The 18,753-nt window shown below is 38.1% G+C and overlaps 2 long non-coding RNA genes across 2 annotated transcripts in view; both read left to right on the top strand.

Moving 5' to 3' along the window:
• LOC128619764 (uncharacterized) overlaps positions 1-3,869 on the top strand; it is a 10,238-nt gene extending 6,369 nt beyond the window's left edge. The window contains exon 3 of the long non-coding RNA XR_008387999.1: positions 3,570-3,869. This is a non-coding gene — a long non-coding RNA (uncharacterized LOC128619764). The remainder of the gene's footprint in view (positions 1-3,569) is intronic.
• Positions 3,870-4,222: 353 nt separating this feature from the next.
• LOC128619763 (uncharacterized) lies at positions 4,223-8,802 on the top strand. Its single transcript, XR_008387998.1, has 3 exons — positions 4,223-4,337; positions 7,220-7,298; positions 8,039-8,802. It is a non-coding gene; the product is annotated as an uncharacterized LOC128619763 (long non-coding RNA).
• Positions 8,803-18,753: the final 9,951 nt, after the last annotated feature.

Raw genomic sequence — 18,753 nt, 5'->3', positions numbered from 1 at the left:
TAATTTAATTCAAAAAGTGGAAAGTTCATATATTCTAGATTCATTAGACATAAAGTGAAATATTTCAAGCTTTTTTTTTTTTTTTTTTAAAAATCTCGATGATTACGGCTCACGGAAATTAAAAATCCAGTACCTCAAAATATTAGAATAAAGAATTTATAATATTAACATTTTTTGAGATGCACCTGTATATAGGGACGCCAAATATGGAGTCAAAGATACTCCCACTTGGAGCTGCTCCTGTTTGCCAATATGGACTTAAAGACGCACCTAAAAGTCTCATCCCGTTAAGTCATGCTCACATTCCTGTTCTTATTTCCAAATATTCACTCAAAGACATGTCCATATTCCAATACCTTTAAGACACGCCCACTCAGAGCCATATCTAATTCCCTATATGGACATAATTACACATTTCCATATCTTTAAGTCACTGTTTCATATCTTTAAGACTCAAACACATGCCCCCATTACCATCTATGGCCTTCAAGACACACCCATTAAAAGGTGTTCTTCTATGTTTCTGTACAGTATATGAACTCAGACACACCCACAATTTTAGTCTTTCAGAACAGGGCCAATCAAACCTGCTGCCATTTCCATACATGGAATCAATGACACACCCACACTCCCATCCTTTTAAGACTCTAAATTCTAATATGGACGTAAAGACACGCCCACATCATGGCCACATCACTCAAAACAGCTCTGCTTTCCTTGTATGGACTCAAAGACACGCCCACATTCTCATCTATGATCCTCAAGACACAACCATACACAGCCACTTTTTTTGCTTTACTTTCCGTATTTTGATTCAAATACACGCCCACAATCTGATACCTTGAAAACATGTATGGAGTTATTCCAGGACGGATATACCGTAAGGCTGCGTGTGAAGTTTCGTTCTCCTCCGGTTTTCCGAAACTCGGAACGCCACAGTCACATTCGGAACTTGTCCCTTGGCTTTTGGCGTAATGGATTACGCTGTGGAACGCGATCATTTATTTCTCTTCCTGCTTCTATTCTCGTTTCTAGAAAAATGTTTTGTGTCATTTTTTTTTTTTTGCTTTTGTTCTCTGAACCACTTCCAGCTCCTGGCTGTTAGATGAATGTGTTCTGTTAATATCGAGGGTGTGCTGCCACTTTATTTGGAATACACATTTAGTAACTAATAAAGTGGAAAAGGAGCGTCCGCACCTTCCGAAGACTTCCGAAGTGTGTGTGTGTGTGTGTGTCTCACTGTGCAGCTTTTGTATAACAATAAATTTAATTCCCGTTATGTGTGTGGGCCTTTAGTTCACTTGCTATGCAGCTACTTGAAGGTTTAACTTGTTTATGTTAATGCTAGTTCATAAATTAGCTTCAAACTGTTGCAGACCATGAATTAGCTTCTGAGTTAGCTTGTTTACTATAATGCTATTTTATGAGTTAGCCATTTTACTATAATGCTAGTTCATGAGTTAACTTGTTTACTGTGATGCTAATTTATGAGTTAGCTTGTTTACTGTAATGCTAGTCTATGAGTTAGCTTGTTTACTGTAATGCTAGTTTATGAGTTAGCCATTTTACTATAATGCTAGTTCATGAGTTAACTTGTTTACTGTGATGCTAATTTATGAGTTAGCTTGTTTACTGTAATGCTAGTTTATGAGTTAGCCATTTTACTATAATGCTAGTTTATGAGTTAACTTGTTTACTGTGATGCTAATTTATGAGTTAGCTTGTTTACTGTAATGCTAGTCTATGAGTTAGCTTGTTTACTGTAATGCTAGTCTATGAGTTAGCTTGTTTACTGTAATGCTAGTTTATGAGTTAACTTGTTTACTTTAATGCTAGTCTATGAGTTAGCTTGTTTACTGTAACGCTAGTCTATGAGTTAGCTTGTTTACTGTAATGCTAGTTCACAAGTTAACTTGTTTACTTTAATGCTAGTCTATGAGTTAGCTTGTTTACTGTAATATTAGTTCATGAGTTAACTTGTTTACTGTAATGCTAATTTATGAGTTAGCTTGTTTACTGTAATATTAGTTCATGAGTTAACTTGTTTACTGTAATGCTAATTTATGAGTTAGCTTGTTTACTGTAATATTAGTTCATGAGTTAACTTGTTTACTTTAATGCTAGTCTATGAGTTAGCTTGTTTACTGTAATATTAGTTCATGAGTTAACTTGTTTACTGCAATGCTAGTTTGAGTTAGCTTGTTTACTGTAATATTAGTTCATGAGTTAGCTTGTTTACTGTAATGCTAATTTATGAGTTAGCTTGTTTACTGTAATATTAGTTCATGAGTTAGCTTTTTTACTGTAATATTAGTTCATGAGTTAACTTGTTTACTGCAATGCTAGTTTGAGTTAGCTTGTTTACTGTAATATTAGTTCATGAGTTAGCTTGTTTACTGTAATGCTAATTTATGAGTTAACTTGTTTACTGTAATGCTAGTTTGTCAGAATTATGCCAGCTCTATTGTGACACTAGTTTATTGTTTAGCATATTTACTCCAATGCTAGTATTTCTCTTTTTATTATTATAGGTTATTTTTTTAAATAAACGAGTTTAAATTTATATATTTGTTTCAGTTTACCTTTTAAAAGTCAGCTTTAGTTAGTAAATAGTCCTTTTCTAGCTGTATTGTTTTTCCTCAGAAAGCTACATTTAATCAAGCTTTTATGTATAATTTATGGTTATAGTTGAATAATTTTAGCTTTGAGTACGAAAAGTCATACAAAAAACAAAACAAAACAAAACAAAAAGACAGTAACATTTAATTTTAGTAAATCATTCTATTTCAGTTTTTTTTGTGTGGTTTTATTTTGTGCTGACTATAATAACCTTGCTAACACCTCGCCTCATGCTTCATGTATGACTCCCTAAAAAAAAACAACATTCACATGTTTAATATTTTTCAGCGACCTTTCTGAGTAGTTATCGTGCTTTTATTTATCGCGGTCTCCACGGGGAACGTGCGTCGTACGTCTCGTTTTATATTAATGTGAACAAGGCCGTTGAGCTCGTTAAGCTTCTTAACGGCGTGAAACAGTCTCGTGTGTTTCACTCGGATCTGTGCATTTTTAAATTCCCTCGAGTGCAGACAGAAAGGCTCGTAACGCAGAGACGTGTGTGTGTGTATGTGTGTGTGTATGTGTGTGTGTGTGTGTGTGTGTGTGTTCCTGCTGTGCGAGGTGTTTTGCGGTGTTTACACACGCCGTTCCCCGGCGACGCTCCCCATTGAGTATAACACATAAATAAGTTCAGTGATCCAGGAATACAAACAGAGCAGTGTGTGTGTGTGTGTGTGTGTGTGTGTGTGTTGTTTAATCTCACTAAGCTTATCAAAACACATACACATCAAATCTACCCCAAATATTGTAACCGTTGTGGTATTAGGAGGGTGTTAGCATGATCCACTGTGTGCTAATGCGCTAATGCGCAAAAAATACCTTAGCCGTTATTAATAAAGTCCAGGAAGCATATCTACACCTTTCCCCTCATTAAAAATGCGACAATACTGTATATGAATATGCATGATTATCTACTAATCCATCCATTTTCTATACCGCTTATCCTACAGGGTCGCGTGGAACCTGGAGCCTATCCCAGGGAGGATGGGGTACGAGGCGGGGTACACCCTGGATAGGGTGCCGATCCATCACAGGGCACACTCACATACACTACGGACACTTTGGACACGCCAGTCAGTCTACCATGCATGTCTTTGGACTGGGGGAGGAAACCGGAGAACCCCGAGGAAACCCCCACAGCACGGGGAGAACATGCAAACTCCACACACACAGCGCAGCGGCAGGAATCGAACCCCCAACACCTGGAGGTGTGAGGTGAACCTTCTAACCACTAAACCACCGTGCGCATATGCATGATTATGCAAATTAGAAAGTCCTACTACTATCCTCGATAGCCTAAAATCACTAACCTTAGCTAACTTAGCTGAGCATAACAGGCTAACTGCTAGTAAGCTGCCGCCTCTACAAATCCCTGACACGTACTATATGTACAACGTGCACTCTGGGGTACACGTCCTCATTTACATTTCAATTAAAATGAAAAAAAATAAATAAATAGAGGTTGATGATGGAGACTCGCTTCTATCAAAAAGAGATCAAGGTTCAAGTGTGGGCCACGACAGAGATCAATATCTCACTCTGTGTGTGTGTGTGTGTGTGTGTGTGTGTGTGTGTGTTTGTGTGTGCGTGTGTGTGTGTTAAAGATATGCATTGGGCGCTCCGTGAGGCCTCCAGACGACACTCTGCTGTGGTTATTTGGGGATTTTGCTTAGGAGGCACAGCTAAGCACATTCCCCTTTCACTCCCTATTGCACAAGGTGAAGCTTGGAACAGCACCAGTCTGTTGTTACCTTTTTATTAGGGTTGGATAATTCGAGCCACACACACACACACACACACACACAACCTGAAGACGTTTTTTCCCTGTGGAAACGGTGACGTCGTACACAGCACCCTCGTTATCAAGCTAATTTTATACAACCTATAGCACATGTTTTCAGTTGCGAAGTCATTTCTATCCCATACGTCCTTAGTTCACCTTTAAAGCTCGCGCTATATCTAACGAGGCTTCCAGTACACGCCAAAAACGAACGATTAGCTCATTAAACTGGACAGCCTAGTAACGCAAAGGGTCAGAAATACCAAACACATTCCAAACACATCCATGTTTCATTATTCAGATTTTCAGCATCATAGCACTAAACTAAACAGTTAGCTGTTGGTTTATGAATATCCGATAGCGGAAATGTCTAATACGTTAGCGTTTCTATAGTAACAGGTCGTTCACATGGACTTGGTTAAGTATGGATTATGCTGTACAAAATCGAAGATTAATAACGTGTTTTTGTTTAACAATCGGACGCATCAGAGCAGTTATAGAGCGGGAAAATCGAGTCGAGATGAGAGCCATGTGCTAATGTGAGTCAAGGGAAAGGGGCGGGGCTTTGACAAGCGTTCAAGCTTTATTGGTCAATCAGTTCATCTGGCATTGTTATTGGTTTTCATTGAGGAATAATTCGATAAGATTTTCTTCGTTTAAATTCGTAGCTCCGACGCAAAATACGTCAAGGTTGGCAGGACGGCAATATCTTATAAATGTTAAATGTTTGTTAAATGGGTTACAGAATCAGACTTTTGTAAACTTCATAACCGACATGCGTCAGTGGCTCTTACACACATTCATGTAGCGGCGTGTATGAGGATGGCCAAGCTGGTGAGACCGCAGGGCTTTGGCTGGGGCACAGGAGGAGCTGGGCTGTGCCCTCTGTGTGTGTGTGTGTGTGTGTGTGTGTGTGTGTGTGTGTGGAGGGCTGGGAACTCGCTTCCACCCTCCTCCACAGCCTGCTTCCAATTTACCTCTCAGAACAAGCCCAAAACTTTATCTCATAAGGACACATATGAGTACTGTATGAACATACACACACACACACACACACACACACACTCACACACGTACGCACACACACATACACACACACACACACACACACACACAAATATATCAAGCTAGAATATATATTCTTCAGCATTACACACACTTACGGTGTGTCATTTGTGCAGTCTCTGTAGCTCCACCCACATCTGATATCGGTACACTTTTCTGGTCAAAAGCTTCAGGATCTTAAAGGTTGCACCCTGATTGGCTCTCCTTTTACACACTTCTGTTTTTCCACAATAAGCGTTTTTGGGACACAATATAGGCTGTGAACTGAAAAAAAAGTGAAAGCTATGAGTAAAGCAGTTAGTGCTACGGGAAAAAGTCCTGTGATTGGATGTCTGTGATGTCAGTTACATTTCCCTGTTTTGATAAAGTGGGCAGGTCTTTGGTATGTTCATAGAAAAAATTTACCAGACTCTAAAGTATGGTTTGTAAGACTACTACAGAGATGACGGTTCTTGTCCAAAATGGTATTTTAACCAATCAGGTTCCCGTTTTACAACCAACATGCCCTCAGTGTACACAGTCAAATCTGCAGTTCCCCTCCCCCAATGCCAGCAGAAACTTTTGGATCATAGTTTTTGTCTCAACACCAGTGTCACCAATCAGACCACAGTTCCCATCCCCAACACCAGTGTAATCAATCTGACCACAGCTCCCACCCCCAACACCCGTGTCACCAATCAGACCAAAGCTCCCACCCCCAACACCAGTGTCACCAATAAGACCACAGCTCCCAGCCCAACACCAGTGTCCCCAATCAGACCACAGCTCCCACCCCCAACACCAGTGTCCCCAATCAGACCACAGTTCCCACCCCCAACACCAGTGTCCCCAATCAGACCACAGCTCCCATCCCCAACAGCAGTGTAATCAATCTGACCACAGTTCCCACCCCCAACACCAGTGTCACCAATAACACCACAGCTCCCACCCCAACACCAGTGTCACCAATCAGACCACAGCTCCCATCCCCAACACCAGTGTCCCCAATCAGACCACAGCTCCCATCCCCAACACCAGTGTAACCCCCAATGTCCCCAAAACCAACCAAGTCACAGTTCTCACCTTAATTGTGACTATAACCAACCAAAATACTGATGTGACCAAGTGGACCGCACTTCTTGTCCAAAATGCCACAGAAACCAATCAGTCCACAGTGCCATTCTAACCAATCAGACCACAGTTCCTGCCCGCTGTCCCCCGCCCACACTAATCCAGTCAGTTATATTGACATCTCAGGTTCAGTTCTCAATGTTTATTGTTTAGTTTTGAATTACAGCTGATGTAAAATATATTTGAGAATGTTTGTGAGATTAAAAAAGAAAATCTTTATATTGATTATACGATTATATGGCTGATTTCGGATAGTTTTGTGATGGTGTCACAAGTCAGGAATAAACTCCATACAACTCCAATATGAGTGGGACATCTCCTGCTAGTTTCAAGACCACCGACAGTACATTTTCCGTGTGTGTGTGTGTGTGTGCGTGTGTGTGTGTGTATGTTACTGTATCTAATTGCTGTGTCTTGTCCACTTTGATTAGCATGACATTGTAGAGTTCACTCTGTCCCCATCCTATTTGTCAGTATCATATTTCAGCGGTATGTTAGCATGAGCTCGACTTCAGCTTACGCACACACAGTAAGCTGAGAGTTTAGCATGCTAACAAACCACAGCATCACACGCTGATAAGCATGACATCAGTTTCCCCATCATCTTCTTTAATGGCCAGCGTATTCCTTCCTCTGTTTTCGAAGGGGCGAGAGACGTAAAGTGAGACACACACACACAGAGAGAGAGAGAGAGATTCTTGTTTGCGATGGACAAGACCCAAGGGTAAGCAATGTTTACGTTAGCGACCCTCTGTCCGAGAAAAGAAGCCTAGCGAGGGAGAAAAACACACACTGACAGGCGACTGTTTGCTTTATCGAGACCGCAGTGGAAAATAAATCTTTTCCGATCTCGTTCTGAGCGTGAGTTCACACAGTTTACGGATTTGTATGATTTTCCTGAAAAAGAATGATATCACGCAAGAGGAAAAAACTTCGCAATTGTTCATTTAAATGCTAATTAGCTCTACGGTTCTCTTTTATTATTTTTTTTTTGCTTTAGCTGTTAAGAGTTTAAGGGTTTATGTGTAAAACCATCAAAATGACTTCTTTTACTAAATCGAAGCGTTCACTCAACCTGGACTGGTAAAGTTTGGAAAAATTGCAGTTAGCAGAGAGAAGCTAAGCTATTTTTCACCCTTGTTGCATATTAAGTCAGCTTTGCACAATGCTAAATGAACTGTATGGACATTACAAGTGCACAAATGTTTAGCTTAATCTTTTGTTACACCAGATTCCAATCTTTTCAGAAGTGATTACTAAACTATAGAAGCATAAATACTTAGCATAAAGACTTAGCATAATGCTCTTATTCCTATAATAATTCATTCAACTGAATAAACATGTTGCTTACTAGCAAAAGTAAACCTAGTAGCATTAAATGGAAATTAGCACTAATGTAACAAACCCGTGTCTGTGTTTAAATGTTTATCTTTTACCCCGAGCTGTTTGTTTAATTCCTTCCAGAGTTTTTCTAGGAGCAGCCTAAGAGTCTCTGGTTCTGACCTCGGGATGAGTGTGTGACCGACGGCTGACCCGATGGCAAACCGAGCATGATGGCCGACATGGAGTCTGGTGGCTGGCGATGCGTGTGCTGTCTGAATCCTCCCCTGTAATTATGTGCTGGCTAAGCTTGACCTTCAGGCAATACTTCATCCAAAAACAATGTGAACGAGAAGAAAAAATAAGAAACAAACCTAGAGTGGTCGGATTAGCCTGATGCTAACTGGATATGTTCATTCCACACTGTAAGAGTGTGGCATTTATTTCAGAATGCTAACTAATAAAAAGAACTGAAAAGGCTCTCGTTAGCATCAAGCTAATTGGACATGCACAAACACTAACAGATAATACAACACTGTAAATGTTACTACAAATGAGTTACTTATAGATTCTGTGGGAAATGCTAGCATAGTAAACACTGAATAGCGCCTAAATAGGAATGATTAGCTAGCACGAGCACATTAGCATCCTGCTAACTGGATACAAATAAACATTGAATAATTACTGAAACTAGAGTTCAGCTTTAGCTGTTAATTCAGCACCATAATAGTTCATTTAACCTTTTAATAAAAAATGCTAACACAGCAAATAACGAATGGAACTAAATAGATATGATCAGTTAGCATAAACACATTAGCATCATGCTAATCGGACACTGTAAGTGTAAGTCTAGCTACAACTGTTTAAAAACGAATTGAAGACTAAATGTAAATTTTCATTTAAAATGTAAAATGATAAACAGCATATGAAGCTAAGCAGGACTGATTAGCTAGGGAGAACGCATTAGCATCATGCCTACCAGACACAAATGAACGGTGAAGTAAAAAAAAATCTGTGCTATATGAGTTCATTTAACATTAGAATCCAAAATGCTAACATGGCTAATAAGTAATGAAACCGAAGGAACTAAAGTGTAACAATGCTAACACTGCTAGCGTCTCATGCTAACAGGGTACAAGGAACAGGAAACACTGAAAGAGCTCATTTAACGCTTCATTTAAATGATAATGTCTTTAACGATGCAATACAGTGAACGGGAATAATTAGATAGCATCAACAGGTTAACATGATGCTACTTGGATGCTGTGACAACACCGGTGCTAATACAACTGTGTTATGTTAATTAATGCATGCTAACATAATAAACAGTGAAAAAAACTGGGTTTGTGTGAACACACACATTAGCATCACGCTAGCTGGAAAGAAACAACAAGCTAACACTGAAAGACGGATTTTAGTCAACATTTCACCCACAAATGCTAACATGGCTAATAACAAATAGAACTGAAGATAAGTAATCAGTTAGCATGATCATATTAGCAGTGAATAACAGTGAATAGGGATGATGAGTCAGCACGAAAACGTTAGCATAAAACCGTTATTAAACACTGCTGGTGTTAATACAGCTGTGTGAAATGCTAACAAGGCAAATAACAAGTTAAACTGATGATGGCTAATCAGTTAGCATGAACGCATTAGCATCATACTAGCCAGTGTTTGAGGACTTTTAGTCGTTGTTAGCCACGTTAGCATTTTAAAGAGGTTTTTTTTTCTTTTTTTTTTTCCATGAAATGCAGATCTGGATCTCATTCTTATACCTCAAACCAGGTCCAGTGTAACTTTATGACCAGTAAAGTGTGTGTGTGTGTGTGTGTGTGTGTGTGTGTGTGCGCGTGTGGGAGGTGTGTGTGTGTTGGTGTAGGAGGAACGAGGAGAGTTTGTAGGGTGTAATTAGCTTCTCAGAATGCTAACTGTCAAAACCGTGTTGGAAAGAAACTTCAGGGCTGCGGTGAAGACAAGTTTGGGTTTCTAGGAACATGAGGGAAAGTGGTTTTCGTGTGTGTGTGTATGTGTGTGTGTGTGTGTGTCATAAAGCTATAATGGATTATTTATCAGTAATACTATGTGTGTAGCAGATTATTATTGTATATAAAGTTACGATGGTGTCAGTGCTAGTCAGGTTTGTGTTCATTAATTAGCGCTATGAGTCGAAATACCTCAAAGAAAATCTCAATGTCAAGTGAACGTTATTTAATGAACACCTTTTATGACTAAAGTAGTTTCAGAACAGAAGAAAACAAGCTTGAAGACAAACGGTAGAAATAGAAGAGATTGAGAAATGCCAATAATAAATAACAATATTTTTAAATATACGGTTATGTGTGTGTGTACAGCGACCTTGGGTGGTATCAGCTGTGCTATATATAATATATGTATAATAGTAAAACAAATATATAAAATAATAATAACAGTAAGAGAAAATAAATAATGTTGTCCTTTAATTTGGATCAAATTATTGGATCAAAATGCATTCAGAGCAAATGAGGGGGAAAATAAGCAACAACAACTAACAAAGAATGAAAAAAAATCAAGAAAAATCTGTTTATTTCAGTGTTTTGGTTGCTTTTCAGAATGTGTCAAGCTCCGCCCACTTCACAATCACAATCACATCATGTCGTAAAGCTTATACAAGGTGCCTGTTGAGTTTTTGCGACTACCAGATTATCTGAAACGTGGTTCAATGTGGAAACTCTAAACTTCAAAGGTTTTAAGCTCCGCCCACCTCACGATCACATCATGTCTCTGAAAAAGCTGCCGAGTTTCCAGTCATGTGGTGGTCATGAGTGGACAAAAACCGTTTTCTCTTGAGTTTTTGTCCACTTGTGACCACTGCGTTATCTTAAAATGAGCATCTCTGAAGAATGCTTTAAGCTCCGCCCACTTCACAATCCCATCATCGTCATATATCTCTGAAAAGATGCTAACTTTCAGGTCATGTGCTGGTCGTGAATGGAGAAAAGAAATAAATAAAACGGTTTACTGCTGACTGTTTGTCCACTTACGACCACCACGTTATTTAAAATTTAGCAAGGCTTTAAGCTCCGCCCACTTCACGATCACATCCTGTCATATACGCTTATCTGATTAGCCAACGTTTAGGTCACGAGTGGACCAAACCCACGTAAGCAAACATTTTCCGAAAAAAGTTTTGGTTTTTTCCACTTGCGATCACCGCATTATTTAAAACTTATCAACTTCAAGCTTGTGTCGAAGGGTTTAAGCCCCGCCCACTTCGCCAACACACCATGACATACCGTATTTCTCTCAAACGCTGCACATGTTTAAATGCCATGCCTGGACTAAAGCACTGAAATAAATGTTCTTCCCTTTTTTTTGTTTTTTGTTCACTTGCGACCACCGCGTTATCTGGAACTTTGAAGAATGCTTTAAGCTCCGCCCACCCGACACAATCGCACCTGGAAACTTCAAGTTACAGCTTTAAGTTACTGACTGTTACAAAGCACTGACACTGGAGACTCCGTCCCTAAACGTTACATAAACACTTACACAGTATCACAGCAAGTTTTTCAAAATCAATTTGCGTGACACGTCTAGTGTCCTGCGAATGAGCTGTTACCATGGAAACGATGACGTACTGGGACAGTTAACTGGAAATTCAACACACTGTGGTATAAAGAGGTATATACAGGACAGTATATAAACTAAAACACACTTCTTTGTGTGGAAACAGTGATGATTAATGGAGTTTGAGCACTAACGATGATATAAACATCGATATTTATTGTATGTACGAGTTAAAAAAATAAATAAATAAAATCAGAGGATAAATAATAATTTAAAAAAAAAAAAACGATCCAGAAGTATCTGAGAAGGAGTTTTCATAAGGAGGGGAAAAGAGTTGTGTTTTACTTAAACAAGTTTGCACAAGTGTTTATGAGGAACGAGTCATAAACTACGATGATGCAACGTACGTGTATGTGTATATATATATATGTATATATATATATATATATTTGCTCCAATCAGTGTCTCTTCATCTCTCCGTCCCTCCCTCCATCTCCGTCTGGGAGTGAAAGTGAGCGAGCGTAATTACTGTGTTCCCTAAACCTTAAAATAACAAGCATGCCCTAATTACACCTCACTCCTGATTATCCACTCTTCATGGAAAGAAAATGGGGGAGTGGAACCGTGTGTGTGTGTGTGTGTGTGTGTGTGTGTGTGTGTGGCAAGAACGAGTCAGTTACAGTACTCATGTACACATGGTAACGACATCTGATCTCTCGGTTCAGTAAAGCAGTAAAGCGTCTTTTATTTTATTTTCATTTATTTTCTGTTAATTTACTGCAAGCTTGAACATAAAAGGCTGTAAACAAAATTGACAACAGAAAAAAAACATTTACAAAAATAAATAAATAAAATTCTTATTTTTATGCATAAGAATAAAAATGAGGGGGAAATATATATATATATATATATATATATATATATATATATATATATATATATATATATATATATATATATATATATGAAGAAATATTGCAAGATTTCATTTCATTTTAATTTCTCTATGTTTTCTTTAAAATGTTTTTTTTTAAAAATTGATTAAAAGTAACAATCCGCTCTCCGCAACTGTAATACCAAAAATGTAAAATACTTAAAAAATTTTAATTATTAAAAATGAAAGGCCTGTAGAGGGTTTTTTGTAAATACACAAAAAAATCTACTGAATGTATTGATTTATTTGTTTATAAATTCATATCAGATTTTTTTTTTTACTCTTTACCAAATTGTGTAAAATACACAAAAAACTTTTTTTGTGAAATACATGAAGCAAAACCCTACAAAATGTATTTATTTATTTGTTTGTTTGCTTTTGTTATTATTTATTTATTTATTTATCGTCTTTATTGATTGTTTATTTAAAACAGTTTTTTTGTTTACTGTTTAAAAAATTGTGAAAAATACACAAAAAATTGTTTGTGAAAAACACAATATTTATCTCTTTATTTATTTATTCATCTTCTTTATTTATTTATTTATTCATTTATTCATCTTCTTTATTTATTGAAAACATTTTGAAATACACAAAACAAACCCTACAAAATTGATTTATTCTTTATTTATCATTCATTATTTATCTTCTTCTTCTTTTCTTTCTTTATTTATTTAAAACAGATTTTTTTTTTACTGTTTAAAACATTTTGCAAACTACACAAAACTAACCCTACAAAATCTATTTGTTTGTTTACTTATTTGTTTGTTTATCATATGAGAGCTACATGTGCTTCCTCCGAGACACGTGAAGTCAGCCGACTACAGTTTTTCTGGCTGCTGTTCACGTTGCATCTCAGGGCGGGGTAACACACACGGAGGAAAGCGCTATCCACCCTCTTCTGCATGCATGAGCTCACAGATGCCCACGATTGGTTAGTGTCGCTGTGATTGACAGGGGAGAGAGAGAGAGAGAGTACACCCCTCCCCCCAATTTCTGGTTATGAAAAGGTTTTCTAATTCTTGGCCTTTATAGGTTTAAAGCATATGTAATATGCTCATACTTGAATATTAAAAAGTCACATGACTGTTGTGTATTGTTTTCGAGCCACACACTGTATACTGTATATGGTTGTGTGAAAAAATAAGTGCACCCCATGGAAATGTTTGGCTTTTTTTTTTTTTTAAACATATTTGGACAATTTGATCATCTTTGAAACAGTGCCATTTAATAAAGTTGGATCTATTTGAACAAAACCCCAAGGAAAATGAGCTTTTTCAATCATTTATTCAACAGAAATATCAACAGATGTGATATGCTTCTGTGGAAAAAATACGTACACCCCTGGCCTCAGAAGCTAGTATTGCCCCCTTTAGCAGAAATATCTTCTCCTTCTTGCAAAATGCTTTCAGCTGCAAGATGTTTGAGGGTTTTCTTCCATGTTCTGCCCATTTCAAATCCCCTCACAACATTTCAATGGGATTCCAATCCAGGGCTTTGACTAGGCCGTTCCATAACCCTCCATTTCTTCTTTACGAGCCGTTCCTTGGTGGATTTGCGAGTGCGCTTAGGGACATTATCCTGTTAAAAGGTCCGGTTTTGGACAGATGGCCTCACATTATCTTCAAGCGCTCTTTGATGTGATGCAGAATTCATAGTCGAATCAATGAATGCAAGCTGTCTAGTCCAGTCCCTGAGGCAGAGAAGCAACCCCAAACCATAACATTTCCACCACCGTGCTTCACATATGGTATGAGGTGCTTCTCCTGAAAAGCTGTTTTTAGTCTGCGCCAAACATATCTGCTGTTACTGTGTCCAAACAACTCTATCTTTGATTCGTCTGTCCAGAGCGCATTATTCCAAAAGGTCTGGTCTTTGTCTGTATGCTCATTGGCAAGCTGTAGTCCCGCAGAGGCTTTTTCCTGACACGCCTCCCATGCAGGTCAAATCTGTGCGATCTCTTTCTGATTGTAAACACACGCACTTTCACACCAACAGCTGCACGACTTACTAACAGATCCTGTGATGAAATTTTGGGGTTCTTGGAGACTTCTTTTTGCATCAGACGGTCTGATCTTGGGCTGAATTTGCTGGGACGGCCAGTCTTGGACAAATCGGCAGTCGTCTGAAATCTATGCCATTTGTAGATGATTTTCCTCACAGTGGAACGATGTGTTTCAAACAATTTGGAGATCTTTTTCTATCTGATTTGATAGAGCGTACAGTATCAACGTTATTAATAGGCACTGTTTCAAAAGAGGATCACATGTTTGCTTGTTCAAATATGTATACAAAAAAACCCCAACAATTTCCATGGGGTGTACTTATTTTTTTCACATGACTATATATTTTCCTCAAAGGTCAAAAGTCTTGAAGCAGCTTTAAACCGGTGTGTTAGTAACATAGACATAAATATCTTATGATATCTTCTAATATAATACGAGGGTCACATGACCCAATATGCGAACGGTTTTATTGATGCTAACCGTCAGTAACGTAGGAGTTGCATAACTATTAACTAATTTAGCTACGAATTAGCCGTCATGTCCTCATTAAAATACACGGTGTATTATTTTATCGTTGATAGTGGAATTTTTTTACCTCTGCTCTAAATAATTGAACTTCCTGAAAATGGGTGTGTTTCCTGTTGAGCTGAGTTTCGGCAGTAACGTGACTGTAATGCTTTTATACATGTATGACTCAGCACTTATCTTCTAGGAAATGTTGGTGGCCTACCATGACACAGCTAAAGTGTGTGTGTGAGTTTATAACAGGCAAAAATTGTGTCAAGTTGGAAAAATGGTATCGTAGGGTTATTTTTAGACGAGTCACATCGCTACTGGACGGATTTAGACAGCTTTCCCTGCAATCTTGTGATGACGACATGTTGCAATCGCAACTGTTGCTCATATATACGTGTTGAAAGTTTAAAAATACGCACAGCGAGCGATTGTTTCGTTTCATCCTTGTTTTGTCTTATGATTATTTTGGATGCTTTATAACGATTTTGCTACAATAATAAAGTTTTGCTTTCGAGAGATCAAAGAAAATCCAGAGTTTCCCACTCGTAATTACGACTTTATGGTGGCGTCGATGTGCGTTCGACTCGTAGGTACCGTCCTTCGACATAACTTGAACGCACCATAAGTGCATATCAGGATCGTTATCAGTGAGTATGAAAAGATGTACAGTTGCGCTCGGAAGTTTGCACACCCCTTGCAGTCTTAATACTGTTAACAAAATCAGACGGATCGTGAAAATCCCATGTTGTTGGTTATTTAGTCCTGTCCTGAATAATATATTTCACATAACAGATGTTTTCATATAGTCCACAAGACAAGATAATGGCTAAGTTTATTTTAAAAATTACCCCGTTCGAAAGTTTACACACCCTTGATTATTAATACTGTGTGTCGTTACCTGGATGATCACCGACATGATGTGTTTAGGTTTTGTGAGAGTTCTTCATGAGTCCCTTGTTTGTTTGCTTTGCCCACTGTTCCTCAGAAAAATCCTCAGTTCCTGAACATTCTTTACTTTTCCAGCATCTTCTGCATATTTGAGTCCTTTCCAAAAGCGGCTATATGATGTTGAGAACTATCTTTTCATACCGAGGACAACTGAGGGACTCGTACACGACTATTACAAAAGATGCAAACATTAAGAGCCAGGGGCGTGTAAACTTTTGAACAGAATGATCCGTGTAAATTGTTATTATTTTGTTTAAAGATCTTTTCATTTAGTACCGCCTTTCAGACACTACATAAAGTATTTCACATGTCTCCCACTAACAATTTACACCAATCACCCTGTTCAAAAGTTTACACCCCCCTGGTTCTTAATGTATCGTGTTGCCTTCTTGAGCATCAGTGAATGTTGGTACCTTTTGTAATAGTTGTAATAGTTGTCCTCAGTATGTAAAGATGGATCTCAACATCATATAGCCTCAAATATATAGAAGATGCTGGAAAAGTAAAGAATGTGCAGGACCTGGAGGATTTTTCTGAAGAACAGCGGGCAGTTTAACTGCTCAGGACAAACAAGGGACTCATGAAGAACTCTCACAAAACATAAACACATCATGTCGTGGATCATCCAGGTAACAACACACGGGATTAATAATCAAGTGTGTGTAAACTCTTGAACGGGGTACTATTTATAAATTCAGCTATAATCTTGTCTTGTGGACTATATGTAAACATCTGTTATGTGAAATAGCTTCTTCAGGACAGGACTAAATTAACAACAACCTGGGATTTTTATGATCCGTCTTATTTTGTTAACAGATTGTGCAAGGGGTGTGCAAACTTCTGGCCACAACTGTACTTAGTAAGAAACGATTTGGATAAATTGTTTAGTTCTTTAAGTTACAAGGTTTCATTTCTTTTCTTCTGATTATTCTGAGTCACCGCACGCATCTATACACTTATCGGAAAATTCCGCGCATGGTGATCTTGAGGGTTTTCAGGGTTTTCATGAGCAGCGTGATCTCATTACACACTCGTCTGATTCCCAGCAATGATGAAAATGATGATGTAACACCCTGATGATTGAGTGACAGCTAACACACTCCTCTGACAATGTTCACTGCTAAATGCAGGGGAATGAAACATGTGTGAGTCAGATGAAGAAAGAAAACCTGATCTGATTTGAAACTGACGAATTCTGGATTCTGATTGGTCAGAAGATATTGATGTTATACAATATATGTCACATTTATATTATATTAAGCGTTTATATTAATGTACGTGTTCTGTTATCGTTTCTATAGTAACAGCTCATTCGCAGGCGGACGCTCCACATAAACCGATTAAAAAAAAACAAAAACTATAACTAAATCTAATAAATACGTTTTCAGAACCTCTGAAAGTGCAGTATGGTGTTCTGGAATTTTCCGAGGAATCCTGGCCTGATCCATTCGGTGTTGTCACAGTGAGGTTCTGTATGTACTCTCTTTTGTACTCGATAGTTTTTATATTTCAATTTTTCTGAAGTGTTTTGATTGCGTGTCTCTACAAGTTATTTTATTTTTCGATTTTCTCTTGGTTTTATACCCCTATTGTAATATATTTCAATAAACAAACTAACTAATTAATGAATCAACCAATCAACTAATCAGTTAATCAATTAATTGATTAATTGGTGTTATTTCTTAATTAATGTGTTTAAAAAAATTGACAAATAATTGGTAACATCTTTTCATTTGTAGTGACCATAGATTGATTCATTAATGTTCCATGAATAACTTTTGAATGTTTGACCTATTTAACTCAAAATTATTATTATTATTATTATTATTATTATTATTATTATTATGAATGTGTAAAAGGAATTCACTTGCTACAGCTGAGTAAATACGAGGGAACTGTGAGCCAAAAGAAAAACAACAGCTGGCTAGTATCTCATTTTTCTATATAAAAAAAAATAAAAAAAATATAAAAAAATAGCGAAATGCTAATCAGAAATAGCATTCAGAATGAACGTGAATGCCTTGCTAGTTTATTAATGTTGCTCATAGTTTAAAAGAAAAAAAAAGTACATTGAACATTCACTGAACTGCTAGAGTACGTTCCCACAAAATCAATAATTACAATATGAACAGCAAGGCTAAAGTACAGAGTGCTGCTACAGACCCTAGCTAACTAGTCTAAAAAAGAGCACTAAAGGGTTCTTTGGTGTTTTCTCTTTTGCTGCTACAGTATGTAAAAGAGAAGATTGGAAACAAGAACCCCTTAACGCTTCCTATTCAGCACACTCAGGTCCACCGAGAGCACTACTACGGCTAATTCCTAGCATGTTTTTTTAATGCTAAGCCGCACAGATCCCGGCTATACTTGTTCTGAGGATGTCATTATTCTGAGAAGTGGACAGCCATAGCGTAGCTCGGCTCCAGATGGAAGGAAGGGCTCGAGGCTGAGAGACGGGGAGGAGGATTATTAGCTGAGTGTCAGTGGGAGACCTCATCAACTGCCTTTTACTGCCTCTGCCTCTCCCTGATCCCCGTCATTAGCTACACCGACGGCCTGCTGTGCTGCTAACGCTAACGTTGCTCCTACTCCTTACAGACGCCAAGAAAGAGACAGGCCGAGGAAAAAAAGCCGAGATCATGCATAAGAACTGTAGTCTCATCGAGTTTGTGGAACTAAGGAGTTACGGATAAAAACTAAGTTTTCAAAAAACGGGCTTATGCATGTGGGCGGAGCTTATAATATTCTCATGGGAATCATTTTGAAAATAAATACGTTGCTAGAAAAGCTACGAGTCCTGACGTCACCCCCATCTTAACGTCACCCCCATATCTTAAGCGCACCACACAGAGTTTTGGATATGGGGTGGCAAAGGGGTGGCGAGCCCTCGTTAACAGGGTGGCATCGCTTAATAA

Source organism: Ictalurus furcatus, chromosome 15, assembly GCF_023375685.1.
Source record: "Ictalurus furcatus strain D&B chromosome 15, Billie_1.0, whole genome shotgun sequence".
NCBI lineage: Eukaryota > Metazoa > Chordata > Actinopteri > Siluriformes > Ictaluridae > Ictalurus > Ictalurus furcatus.
Note: the sequence above shows the minus strand (reverse complement) of the source record. Positions and strands in the feature narration are given on the sequence as shown.